A 14,750-nucleotide genomic window follows, 5' to 3' on the forward strand; every position below is an offset into this window, starting at 1 on the left:
TTACGTATATCTGGCTATTTCTAAAATATCACTGTTTAACTCAATTCCTTTTGTCCTTGCGTTCTTCCAGGGGGTTACGGGTGTATGTGTAATATTGCTGCATGTGCTTGTGTGTACGGTGTTGTGGGTGGGGGTGGAGGTGTTGCGTGGGGGTGTTACTCTCTTTTTCCTCCCCCCCTCCCCTGTGTGCTAGGTCCAGTACTCACAGTGGTCGTCGCCAACGCCTTTGATATTCCTAGTGTCTGAGGAGGTACACCAGCATGGGGGGGACCTGTAACTCGGGCTCCATGGCGTCCTGGTTCTTCGTTGAGTGTCGAGAGGTGAGTGGTTTCCCTTCCAAAGACTGTTTCTGCCGTGCTTTTGATGGCGTTGGTACCGCCCCGGAAAAGCTGGCGGATTGGCGGGTTGTAATGGGGTGGGCGGTACATTGTCTTCCGCCTGTCTGTTGGCGGTGAACGCCGCAGTGTTGGTTGCTATCGCCGTGACGGTCAGAGTGTTAAAGTGGCAAGTCTATGATGGCGATTTCCGCCGTGGTCGTGATCCCATTTTTTTTACCACCGGCCTGTTGGCGGTATTACCACCACTTTAACACCGACCGCCAGGGTTGTAATGAGGGCCATAGTAATGTGTTTTATATGTCCTGACAGTGTAATATTGCTAAATTCGTTTTTCAGCGTTGCAAGGCCTGTCCCTCTCATAGGTTAACATGGGGGCTACCTTTAAATATGATTAAGGTGCAGATTACCTATGGGAGCGGATAGACATGTGGAGTTTGGAGTCTCTGAGTTCCCAATTTAAAAATACATCTTTTAGTAAAGTTGATTTTAAGATTGTGTGTTTGAATTGACACTTTTAGAAAGTGAGTATTTTCTTGCTTAAACCATTTCTGTGACTCTGCCTGTTTGTGGATTCCATGTCTGGGTCAGTTTGACACTTGGGCTGGTTACACCTCTCAATAGACAGTGACACAAAGGGAGCTGGGGTGTAGTCTGCATTTCCTGATGAGCCATCTGTGCTAGGAAAGTGTGGAGGAGTGGTCACTTACACCTGAAAGGGGTGTGCCTGCCCTCACACAATGCAATCTCCAACCTCCTGGTGTGTGTCTGGGGCCAGGCCTGGGCAAGGCAGTTTTTCACAATCAAGAGAGACTTTCATTTGAAGTAGGCCTACTTCAAAGAGCAAAATGGGTATCAGAAAGGCACCCAACACCACAGACTTTAGAACACTTCTGGAAACCAAGAGTAACCTCTGCCTGGAGAAGAGCTGAAGAGCTGAGAAAGAAGAGCTGCCCTGCCTGTGACTGTGCTTTGTGGAGCTATCCTGCAGTTGCTGCTTCTGCCTTTGCTAGAGGACAAAGACTGGACTTTGTGTTGCCTTCCTCCTTGTGAAGATCTCCAAGGGCTTCATTTGGAGCTTGGATCCTGTTGTTTGAAGTCTCAGGGATGGCAAATACTTCTCTCTGCCAGCACCTGGAGTCTCTGGAGAGACTCCTACTCTGCCAAGTGGTGCCCATCCAGTTCCTGGGACCCTGAAAGGAGAAGCTGGCAGCCCAAGAGTGAGAAATCCACGCACAGACCGACATGGGCGGAAAAGATCGACGCTACTCCGATCTGCAGCTGAAAAATCAGTGCACCACCGGCTTCACGGCTGAAAATCGACACTCGCCTGCAACGTGACCAGAGGATCAACGCTCACGGCTAGAGAAACGATGCACAGCGTTGCCGATGGAGGCTGGTGAGATCGCAACCCGCACTGCAGTGTTTTCGGATCATCGTACGGCTGGATTTCCAACGCAAACACCGCTGGGCATGTAAAAACTATGCAAGGCCTGCCCGGACCCGAGAGTGCTGATCAGATCGACGCATCGCTCTCCTGCAGAGAGAAGAAACGACGCACGTTGACCTGACTAAAGGAGAAACAACGCAAGGTCTCGCTTTTGAGTAAAATCGATGCATCGCAAGCCCTTTTTGATGCACACTCGTCTTGCGGGGTTATTTTTTATGCATTCAAGGTATATTTTCAGGATAACAGCATTAGCCTTGTGTTTAAAATTACATGAAGACTCTTTTTGTTTTTTAATTGATAACTTGACTTGTGAATTGTGGATTTTTGTTGTTTTGGTCTTGTTTTGTTTGGATAAATATTTTCTATTTTTCTAAACCTGTGTTGTGTAATTTTGTAGTGTTTTCATTAAGTTACTGTGTGTGTTGGTACAAATACTTTACCCCTAGCACTCTAAAGTTAAGCCTACTGCTCGTGCCAAGCTACCAAGGGGCTAAGCAGGGGTTAGCTGAGGGTGATTCTCTTTTAGCCTGCCTACAGTAAGGGTCCTTGCTTGGACAGGGGGTAACCTGACTGCCAACCAAAGACCCCATTTCTAACAAATGTCTAACGCTATGATAAAGTCAATAGGCATCTAAACTGAATACAAAATGTAATCTGCAACTGGTGAACACTAGACAGCTAATCCAGGTGCAAAGTAGTGCAACACAAAGTCAGTGGTCAAAAGCACATATTTCTCTACTTTTCCACCCTTTGATCAATGACTTTGTACTTTTCTCCTATTTAAAAAAAAAAAAAAAGAACACATTATAAGCCAATCAGATATGCATTGGATACAGCAACATAATCGAATGACAAAAGCAATTACTATAAAGCAATGGAAGTGGATTAACGTATTGATCTTATAAACAGTTAAACCAGACACACCTACAATGAAAAGACTGAAGCTTATATATTCAGACTGAGATAATAACTGATTGAATAGTGTCTCTAGGATAGCAAGTTGGTATAGAATTAAATGGAAACATCATGTGTTCTAATCATGTAAAGGTACACGGTCCACCTGTAAGGTTTGCTGGAATATAAGTGTTCCCATGCGAGAATAGTCAGCCAACTGGCAATTTAAACATGCTTAATGAGACTGGCAGCAGTCATCAGATGATAACAAGCCATGGGTTAGATCCAGTGAACACATGTAATCAAACAGTTGACAGAACATCCATGATACTCTGTATTGTTCCCATGCAGAACTTCAATCTGTGAAGCACAAGTAGCGTTAAATGGATCCATAGATTTTGTACTTTAAAAGCAGCAGGAGCATTGCACAAAGGTTATCAATCAGGTATAAGTTGGGGGTGTGGTCCCTCCCCTGACCCCGCACGCAAATGCCCAAAGGGAGACCACACAGCACACTCATGGTTAGTGGCAAGTCGTAGTCAGATCTGTAAAAGAAACAATTATGACTTTTCTTGCAAATAACATTTGTCATCTGAATTGTGCTCTCCTTTTTCCTTTCCTTGTTTTATAACCAGCAGGACATTACTGGAACCCTTTGCTATTATTTCTCCATGTTCTGGAGGCCCATTTGGGGATTCAGCCCACATCTTAGCATTGAGGTTTTTATCTGCTGAATCACAGCTTCCCTTTTCTTGCACTGTCAGAAGGGCTGGGGCAGTCCCCTTCCTCACCAATCCTCCAGACACTGCGCTTATGACAAGTTGGACAATTTTGTCTCCAATCTGTATGAATAAATCAGTTTCTCCACTATTTAACAGAATAGCTTTGATTTCTATCTGTATTGGTAACTTTCCTCTCCTCAATTGATCTTTAACTGTTTGTGGGACAGAGCTCTGTTGTATGTGCTGACAAATAGGACAGTGCAAAATCACAGTTTTGATCAAATCTAGGGGTATGTGCATCCCTCTAATCTCTGCCCATGTGTAAGTGGCATTTTCTCCCAGGTGTCCACATTTCTGGTGCACCCAGTTAGACGTCCCCACCAAGTCATAATTCTGCGTTGACACTCCTGCCTCTGAACTTTTGTCTTTGTTGTCTGCAAGGGAATTGAACCAACGTTCTAGTGAGTCAATGGACAATGAACATCTATGACTTTACTCTGTTCTAACATTTCCCACATTTTCTGCCACAACTCTTTGCTACACACCCCCTTTGAGTGAATGAACCAGTTATATGCATGCCATGTGGAAAGCCAAATAGCTAATCCTTAGGCAGTGGACCAAGAATCAATGTAAAAATGACAAGTCCCAGGCATCTCTTGCTTTAGAGCCTGACACACAGTGTATGACTCTGCATATTGGCTATTTTTTCCTTCTCTTGTTGTGGTCAACACCTTTTCAGTAACTAGATTGCATGACACTGCTTTCCAATGTGTTTTAGTACCTGGATATTTGAATGAATCATTGGTAAAACAAACATGCTTCGTATTCTCAGAGGACAAGAATTCAAATGGTGCACTCTATTTCACTGGTGACTCTTTTACTTGTGGTACTTCAGTGCCCTCTCTCCTCATCCTATACAGGGGCCTTTGACACCTGTTCATATAGGGCTGCAGTGCCTGCCGGTCCTACTCTAGCCCTGATTTGTGTGTACCAGATCCAGTGTATGATACTAGCCTCTTGTGCATGTCCTACAAGGTAAGATTTAGGTGAACTCATCACCCACTGCATGATTGTTATTTCAGGTCTCAGAATTACATTATAACCTAGTGTCATTTGATCAGTATCCACTAGAGCCCAACAACAAGCCAAAACTGTTTTTCCAAAGGAGTATAGCACTCCCCGAAGTCAGGTCATTTTCTAGTCCAAATTTCTAGGGGCACTCCTGTCCTCCCCTGTTTCTGCCACATACTCCAGTTTGCATTTTGTCCCGGAACAGTTGCATGTAACTCAATGTCTCCCTCTTGCACTGTACACAAGTCTAAAGTCTGTTGAATTAATTTGCCAAATCAAAAGCCCACTGCTGCTCCTCATTCCATTCAAACTCTTGTTTTTTCCTGGTTACTTTGTACCAAAGGGTTAAGATATTACTCAGATGAGGGTTATGCTGTATCTAAAAATCAAACAATCTCATGAAACTCTGTGTCTTTTGCTTAGTGCGAAGAGTAAGAAACTCCAACTTCTTTTGTTTTACCTGTAACAACATCTCTCTATGGTCTGGATTCCACTGAATTCCCAGAAACTGCACATTTTGCAACAGAACCTGTGTCTTGTCTGAATTAACTGTACACATTCTACTCTGCAAAAGTTGTCTGAATATACTGGTAACATCGTCAACTTCTTGCTCAGTGTAACCTTTTAAAGAATGCATTTCAACTCCTGCCAAATACTGTGGGCTACTCTGCACACAAACTATGCTCTGCTCATGCAGCTCACACTTGCCCCCACCTTTTTTAACCTCCTCATTACTAAAATGTGAAAAGCCAGATTCTCCTGTAACAGCTTGATAGATTTCACCTTTATTTTGTAAAAACTTGTTCTGGCTGACTTGCTCTTTCAATTTCTTATTTTCATATTCTAACTGTTTACATCTCTCATGCAGTTTTCTATAAACAGACAAAAGTATCCAAACCCCCCTGTCAAGAACAAAAGGGACATCATTCCTTTCAAAAAGCACCTTTTCTAAACATGTAAAAATGCTCAACACTTTTGTTTAGTCCTCATAAACAAGGAAACAAATTTGCCATAACATCCTAAGGCATTTTAATTTCACATGCATTTTCAAACATGGTTTGCGGTGCTTCATTTAACTCTCTGAACAAAAACATATTTACACTTTAAATCGTGCACTTCCATCCTCCAACCCCTCTTTTTTAGACTGTCTGAGCTACGCTAAAATGTTTAGCTTTCACTAATGACCGAGCGGACAAAAATCTCTGGAACGCACTTCTAAGTTCAAAGAAGACATTTATTATTATTTCACCACAAGGTTCCTAATGAAAGAGGTTAGTAGGTCGAAAGCACACATTTAAAAATAATCACAGTAATGAAAGTAAAATATACCAAAATGATTCTCAACTGCAATGTACACAACAAATATATATAGTTATGAGTGTGCAAAGCAAATAATAAAGTAAAAATTCATCACTGTAGGGCCTCCCAAGCTCTTCATCTTCCTCATGTCAGCAAGAAGATGACCCCGTTCAACTGCAGGAAAGAGATCTCCACCCTCACTAGACAGGTATGTCAGGCATTTGACGTCCAATCCTGACTGAGGTCTCAGAAATTTCACCGCTACTGAGCAGGGCCACCTTTTTTATATCTTAAATAACCGTAGAAGGGCTTTCTGGAAAAACCCCTACCATAAAAAAGAAATATTCAAACAGTCTGGCTAATGTAGGTCAGAGTTGAAAGAAACAGGTTGGAACTGGGCAGTTTCCCAAATTGTCTTTCACAAGGCCAAACCGTTTCCTGCTTGCAGTCTGGTACATTCTTATTGCGATGACTAACTAACTGTTCGGTGATAATATCTCCTAGCTCTTCGGGGAGAAATAATACGAAAACAGGCAGAGTTTACAATGTGGAAAAACACGGACGGCTTTAACATAGCAATGTCTAATGCTATAATAAAGTCAATTGGCAGCTAAACTGAATACAAAATGTAATCTGCAACTGGTGAACACTAGACAGCTAATCCAGGTGCAAAGTAGTGCAACACAAAGTCAGTTGTCAAAAACACATATTTCAATATAGTGGTAAGAAGAGATTTTGAATTTTATTTTGAGAGAGACGTTTCGATTTTATATTTTAGTACGTGAAGAAGGAAAAGGAAAATACTGATGCTGAGTTTTTTTAAAAAAATTCAATGAAAAGACTTTTGTGAAGTCGTACCTAAAGAGACTTTGATAACCTGACTTGACAAGGTGCTAAACTTGTTTTGACGAGTTGCTACGGAATTTTGACAAAGGAGAATCCTGATAGTGTAAATGAACTTTAAAAAAAAGAGCAAAAATTAGGAGAGATATGGATTGAAGATTGAAGTTCAAAGTTGAAGATTTTTGAATGATTTTTGAAGATTTTTGACATTATTGTCTTTTGTTTTGTTTTTGTTTTGATTTTTGCTGCATAGCCAAATATTCTGTTTACTTCTACTTTTTGATTCTTTACAGACAATGGGAAATTTTAGTAGCCAACACACTAAAAATAGTCACTGTAAATGCATAGGTTTTGGTTTGGCAGTTGTTTGTATAATAGTATGCATGTTATTGATTGTGAGTGTGATTGTTTTTTAGATGAATGGAGCCAACCATACTAAAGAAACGTTCACAACTGATAGTTCTTTAGAGTCAACTTCTACTCTTTCAGCAATAGATAGGTTTAAAAAAGATGATAAATACTCACATAAAGAGAAAGAACATTTTTCTAATGTCTTCTATCGCTTATTGCGCGAGTATGTTGACATAATGGATGCGAAAGATTGTTATGTCTGTATGCAGATTCCAGGCTCTGTTGAGGAGGGGATTGCTTGTCATAGTTTGCCACTTACTTATGCTATAAGTTGTAGTCTTTTACTAACACGATTTTATGACCAGGAATATATTCAATATTTCTTTTCTAATTATGGCATAGGCCCTCATTACAACCCTGGTGGTAAAGTCTGCTGATGGCCGCCAACATACTGTGTCCGCGGCGGAAATCCGCTAGGGGTATTATGACCTACACTTAGAAATCCTCCACAATACAGACACCCACACAAGTCTGCCACACCAAAGGTCAGTGGTAAACTGGCGGTACCAAAACCCACACCGTTACGCCAACAGGAATACGTCCACACTATCACGACCCACGAATCAACGCGGCGGTCATTCAACCGCAGTAATCCATTGGCGGTACACACTGCCGCGCTAAAAATACACACACATGTACAAAACACAACCACATTGGACAATTCAAAATACACACACCTGACACACATACGCACACCACACCCACACACCCAATAAAACCTAAAACACACACCCACATTACACACTACCCCTTACAACGACATTTTTGGAAGAAGCAGAGAGACAGAAAAGCTATGACAACACCATAATCCAGAGGCACACAACACCATCACTCAAACACCATCCACGCACCTCAAAGAATACACCCCAACACATCACCGCACACATCACATCAACCATCACCTCAAACATCACCCACACCACATCATGGAACTTCAAAGACACCCCAGGTTTCCTGAGGAGGAGCTCAGGGTCATGGTAGAGGAAACTATCCGGGTAGTGCCACAGCTATTCGGATCACAGGTGCAGCAGACCTCCATTGCAAGGAAGATGGAGCTATGGTGGAGAATTGTCGACAGGGTCAAAGCAGTGGAACAGCATCCAAGAACACAGGATGACATCAGGAAGAGGTGGAATGACCTACGGGGGAAGGTAAGTTCAATTGTATCTAGACACCAGGTAGCCGTACTGAGGACTGGCTGTGGACCCCCACCTCCTCCCCCACAGCTAACAACATGGGAGGAGCAAGTCTTGGCGATCATGCATCCTGAGGGCCTCGCAGGAGTAGCAGGAGGACTGGACTCTGGTGAGTCATATCTTTACTACTATATCCCCCACCCTACCTGCATGCCATCACAAACCTCCACCCCTACCCTCACCCCATCACCCCAACACCTCACAGATACCCCACTATCACAACCCACAAATCCCAATACCAAGCCCTGCATGTGACAACAATGCATGGACACCCATCACAGACCTGCATGGACACCCATTACCACAGCATGTCCAAGGGAGAGACTCACCCAGGGCACACAATCACCACTCACACAAGGGCCAAGGTGATAATGCAAGCACAGTAGTAGAGGGAAACACACCCATTGCACAAGATAGCACACACAGATACAATAACACTGCATTTACACCCCAACAGGACCCCTACACAACGTCACCGGACAGGAGGTGCCAGCCATATCCAGTCCCCCCACAGAAGAGGCCCACAGTGATGACAGCAGCTCTGCACGCCTGGATCAAGATGACCAGCCCAGCCCATCAGGGACATCTGGACAGTCGGTTCCCCTGCCAGAGTCCCAAACCACCACTGAACCGCCCCCTCAGGAAACACCACCACAGCACCCACCCAGCGGGTCCATGCCACTGTCCCCAGGACACGTCAATCAGCAGTGTGTCAACCAATACAGGGACCCCAGGCAAACCCACTAACACAGGACGATCAGTGACCTGGGGTCAGTGGCAGTCGGCATAGAGTTCAGGGGACAGAGGCACAGGACAACAGGGAAACTGGGAGGACTGCTGTGCGACAGGGGAAGGACAGGCCCATGGAACCCACTCTCCACGAGGCACTCATAAACATCATGGGAGAATACCACCATTCCCAGGAGACCATGTGCACTGTACTGGCCAAGTTTCAGGAGAGCCAGCGGCTGCAGGAGGAACAGTACCTGGGGATCAGGGAGGACTTGAAGTCCATTAACACCACCCTGGTTACCATTGCAGGGGTGCTGGCAGACATGGCCAACACCATGAGGGAGGCAGTGGCATTCCACGGGGCCCCTGACACCAGCCTGAACGATGAACAGCCTTCCACGTCTGCCGGCACTAGTGGACAGGAGGTCCCGCCACAGGAAAAACAGGCCACCAGCACCCCACCCCCTGCAGAAGTAGAACCACCCCGCAAACGGTCCCTGCGATCCAGGCACAAGACAGAGAACATTGCAAGACCCCTGCCAGGAAATAAGACACTCCTGATTGTCACCCTTCCGCCCACTATGTCACCCTGACCACCTTGAACTGACATTGCTCCACTTCCTAAGCCCCATTGGACAATGCACCTGTGATACAAAGAGACTGGACTCTACCATGGATATTCCTCCACCATCACTCGAGCCCATTGCACATCCCCCTCTACTTATTAGCACTTAAATAAACACCCTTAAATCACAAGATAATCTGGAGTCAGTCTCTACTTTCACCAATGTATTATTACAACCTCTTAGACAAATATCCCTGTAAATGTTCATTTGCACATACCAAAGTATGACAGTTGTTGGGAAGCAGTAAACATAGCAGAAGGCAGATTGTGGTACCCAGATCTGTGAAAAGGAAAGCCAAAGTGAACTGTCAGGGTCCATACACAGAGGTTAAAAAGGCTGACTCATACAATGTCCTACAGAAGTCAGATATGTGATGAGATGTACCAGTCTCCTACCTGTGTCTCACTGGAAGTACTGCATGATGATGTTGTTTCGGTTGTCATTATCTTCTTCCTCTGCCTCCTCTTCCTCACTGTCCACAGGCTCAACAGCTGCCACAAGACCAACATGAGAGCTATCCTCCTGTAGAAAAAGCACCTGGCGTTGCAATGCCAGGTTGTGCAACATGCAGCATGCCACGCTGATCTGGCACACCTTCTTCGGTGAGTAGTATAGGGAGCCACCTGTTAGATGGAGGCACCGGAATCTGGCCTCCAGGAGGCCGAAAGTCCGCTCAAAATAATCCTCCTAGTTAACCCATGTGCTTCATTGTAGCGTTCCTCTGCCCTTGTCCTGGCATTCCGCACTGGGGTCAGTAGCCATGAGAGGTTGGGGTAACCAGAGTCACCTGTAAATTTTGAGGGATATCTGTTAGACATACACCATTCCTTAGGGACTACCCCATACCCAGACACCGATTAATACTGTGTGGGGACCTTGGGCTCACCTATTAGCCACACATGGTGCCTCTGGAGTTGGCCCATCACATAAGGGATGCTGCTATTCCTCAAAATGTAAGCGTCATGCACAGAGCCAGGATACTTGGCATTCACATGAGAGATGTACTGGTCCGCCAAACACACCATCTGCACATTCATTGAATGGTAGCTTTTACAATTTCTGTACACCAGTTCATTCCTGCCGGGGGGGGGGGGGGGGACAAATGCCACATGTGCACCATCAATGGCACCAATGATGTTGGGGATATGTCCCAGGGCATAGAAGTCAGCTTTCACTGTAGGCAAATCCTCCACCTGGAGGAATACGATGTAGCTGCGCATGTGTTTCAGCAAGGCAGATAACACTCTGGACAACACGTTAGAGAACATTGGCTGAGACATCCCTGATGCCATGGCCACTGTTGTTTGAAAGGAACCACTGGCCAGGAAATGGAGCACTGACAGGACCTGCACTAGAGGGGGGGATACCTGTGGGATGGTGGATAGCTGACATCAGGTCTGGCACCAATTGGGCACACAGTTCTTCGATTGTGGCATGATCAAGTCTGTAGGTGATAATGATGTGCCTGCCTTCCATTGTCGACAGGTCCACCAGGGGTCGGTACACCGGAGGATGACGCCATCTCATCATCTGCCCCAGCGGATGTGCCCTATGGAGGAGAATGGTGAGCAGAAGTTCATGTACCACATAGCTTGCACAAGGGTTTATGCACTAATGTGATTAAATCGGTGTGTGGCATTGTCTGTCCGTATTTGTGCCCAAATGTGCTCTGATGCAGTTAGGTGCACTGCCATGTGCCCCCCTGAAATGGCAGCTGCCTGACCTGTAAGGAGGGACAAGGGGAAATGAGGTAACTGCGCTGGCGTTGTGCAGTGTGGCGGTAGGCGTTTGAAGACTGCCGCGCTATTCAGCATTGGTTATCATTGGGCCCTATGGGTTCCAGGAGCTAATGAGGATGTACACCGGCGGTGACAGTACGCACTGTCGCGGATGTGACCGCCATTTTCTAGCTGTTCACCCTCTTGATACCTGACCTTCAACAGGAGATGACCTACACTGCAAGTGCTGCTGTGACCTCAGTCTGGAAGTGACAATGGCTCGAACGTCTGGGGAAAGGTCCCCTGCCTTCACTGTGGAGGAGTTAGAGAGACTAGTGGATGGGGTCCTCCCCCAGTACACGCTAATCTATGGTCCTCCAGACAAACAGGTGAGTACACTGTGAGCATGATGCGTGGGACATGAATGTATGGAGTGGTGTGGCTGGAAGATACATGTTGGGGGGGGCTGAGGCCTGCATGTGAGGATGGTGAGTGTATGTGTGTCAGGGCATGGGTGGGAACTGTTAGCCAATGAGTAGGATGAGCCGGACGGGGGAGTAAGTTCCTTTCATACTTTACCTTTCCTCTAGGTCAGCACCCACCACAAGAAGGGTATATAGCACGCCATCACCAAGGAAGTGCGGACCCTGGGGGTCTATCATAGATGGAGCACCCACTGCCGCAACAGATGGCAGGACCTGTGCTGCTGGAGCAAGAAGATGGCGTGGGCCCAGCTGGGGATGGCATGACCCCCCTGATGTTCCGGATCCTGGCTGTGGCATATCCAGAGTTGAATGGGCGATTGAGGGCATCACAGCAGCCACAAGGGGTGAGTACACTCTCATTCAGCTGACTCTGTACGCTTTACGAGGTGTCTGGGTGGGGGATGTGGGCTGTGGGTTCCCCTAGGCCAGGGCGAACTTGCTAGGGTAGGACCCTTGTTAGGCAGGCTCTGTGGCACTCAAACCCCAATAGTGGTAGTGGCCATCTACAACCAGTCAGGCTCCTGTGGGTTCCAGGTGTGCAGCAAATGGGGTTAGGCATAGTCCCCCATAGGTAGGTGATTTTCCTACGAACTGTTAGTGCATGGCCCAGTGCATAAGGCTACTCCCTGTGTGTTGTGTCCGCCAACGGTAGTGATGTTGCTGGCATTGACCATGTGTCTCCTCTGTCGTTCCACCCCATTTTTTTTGTCACCCTGTCCTTGTGTGCATTAGCATCATCTGGAGGAGGAGCAGTGGCACTGGAGCATGAGGGAGCTGCAACCCTCATGGCCCAGGAGGGTGAATGTACGGAGTCTGAAGGCACCAGCGAGACGGAGGGCGAGGGGGGCTCCATGACAGGGACAGGAGGGGACACCAGCGACAGCGACTCCTCCTCTGATGGGAGCTCCCTGGTGGTGGCGAGCACCTCTGTGCCCACCACAACAACAGGTGCAGCTGCCACCCCCCCTACCAGCACCGCCCTCCCAGCAGCCCCTCAGTGTGTTTCCCGTGCCCGCTCACCCAGGAGGATGGGCATCTCCTTCTCCCCAAGCACCTCAGGCCCTGCCCTAGTCAGCCCTGCTGCCCTCAGTGAGGAGGCTATTGACCTCCTGAGATCCCTCACGGTTGGGCAGTCAACCATTTTGAATGCCATCCAGGGTGTCGGGAGGCATTTGCAGCAAACAAATGCATACCTGGAGGGCATTCATTCTGGTGTGGCAGCCTAACAGAGAGCATTTCAGGCTCTGGCCTCAGCACTGATGGCAGCCATTGTACCTGTGTCCAGCCTCCCCCCTCCAACATCCACTACCCAGACCCAATCCCCTCTACCTCAGCCTATCCTAAGCACACCATCAGACCAGCATGCACACACATCAACACACAAAAGTGGCTCAGGCAAACATAAGCACCACACATCTCACAGGCACTCACACAAGCATCATACCCATGCATACCCACCAACATCCACTGCCTCCACTGTGTCCCCCTCCTCCACATCCTTTACCTCCCTCCCAGTCTTGTCTCCACTCACACCTGCATGCACTACATCCTTAGCCACTACCTCCATCACCAGCACGCCCATCACTACACACCGCTCACATGCAATCACCACCCCCACTACCATTCACACGTCCTCTGTGTCCTCTCCCAGTGTATCTGTGAGCCCTCCTCCCAAGGAACACAAACACCGGCACACCCCCACTCAACAGCCATCCACCTCACAACAGCTTCCAACCCATGCACCTTCACCCAAACTCAGCAGACGTACACCTCCTACAACCACTACCTCTTCCTTCACTTCCAAACCCCCTCCATCTTCCCGTCCCAGTGTGTCTAAAAAACTTTTCCTGGCTACCATGGACCTCTTCCCTACACCTCCCCCCCGTTCTTCCCCTAGGGCCAGGTTGTCTAAAGCCTAGACCAGCACCTCAGCCACTAAATCGTCATCCACTGTGGTCCCTGCAAGTCCAGGTGGATCGAAGGGTGCACCCAACAGGGCTGCCAGTGTGCCACCTACTGAAGCCAAGGACCACCGTATTCCGCCACCTGCCAAGATAAAGAAGGGTCCAGCATGCAGAAGAGAAAAGCCGCACCACCCACCCAGCAAGGCCTCATCCAGAACCAAAGAGGACAGTGCCAAGGTCCCAGCAGCGACTTCCAAGGTGGGAAAGGGACACAAGAGCAAAGGAAAGTCACCTCAGGGCATGGAGCCTCTGGGTGAGGGACTGGTGACCCCCATTTCTAAAGACAGGCCAGCAACCTGTACTGCGGTGAGTACTGCCACAACAACCGCCACCTGCACCGCCATCTGCACCGCCACCTGCATGGCAGCTGCCACAACTACAGTCACCAGCATCATCCCCAGTGGGCAGCCTTCTGACGCTGCAGGAGATGGCCTGGTGTCTCCCTCCACTACTACAGACACCTGCACCACCGGCACCACCGGCAGCATCTCCACTGCAGACACCGCCGCAGCCACCGCCACCTGCCCCGCGACGTGCCCAGGCAATGCCACTACAGTGGACATCAGCAGCATCCCCAGTGGGCAGCCGTCCAAGGCTGCAGGAGACGTCCTGGACCCTGCACACACTACATGAGGCACCACCACCAGAACTGGCACTACCAGCAGTTTGCAGCCTAAGTCGTCGCAAGGTGGAGTGTGGCTCTGCCTCCATGGAGTATCATGCTACCTGTTACCGGAAAATCTTGTGGCTCAGACACCCAGGTGAGGGAATGGGAACTGCCACATCCCTGGTGCAGCATCACTGTGCACCAAGCCCCCTCCAGAGCCAGTGGAGAAATGTATCCACTAACACAGTCCTTGGCAGGATGAAGCAATCTGGGCACCAAGCCCCCTCCAGAACCAGTGGAGAAATGCATCCACTAACACAGTCCTTGGCAGGATGAAGCACTCTGGGCACCAAGCCCCTTCTAGAACCAGTGGGGAAAAGCATCCACTAACACAGCC

This window comes from Pleurodeles waltl, chromosome 2_2 (assembly GCF_031143425.1).
Source record: "Pleurodeles waltl isolate 20211129_DDA chromosome 2_2, aPleWal1.hap1.20221129, whole genome shotgun sequence".
Lineage (NCBI taxonomy): Eukaryota > Metazoa > Chordata > Amphibia > Caudata > Salamandridae > Pleurodeles > Pleurodeles waltl.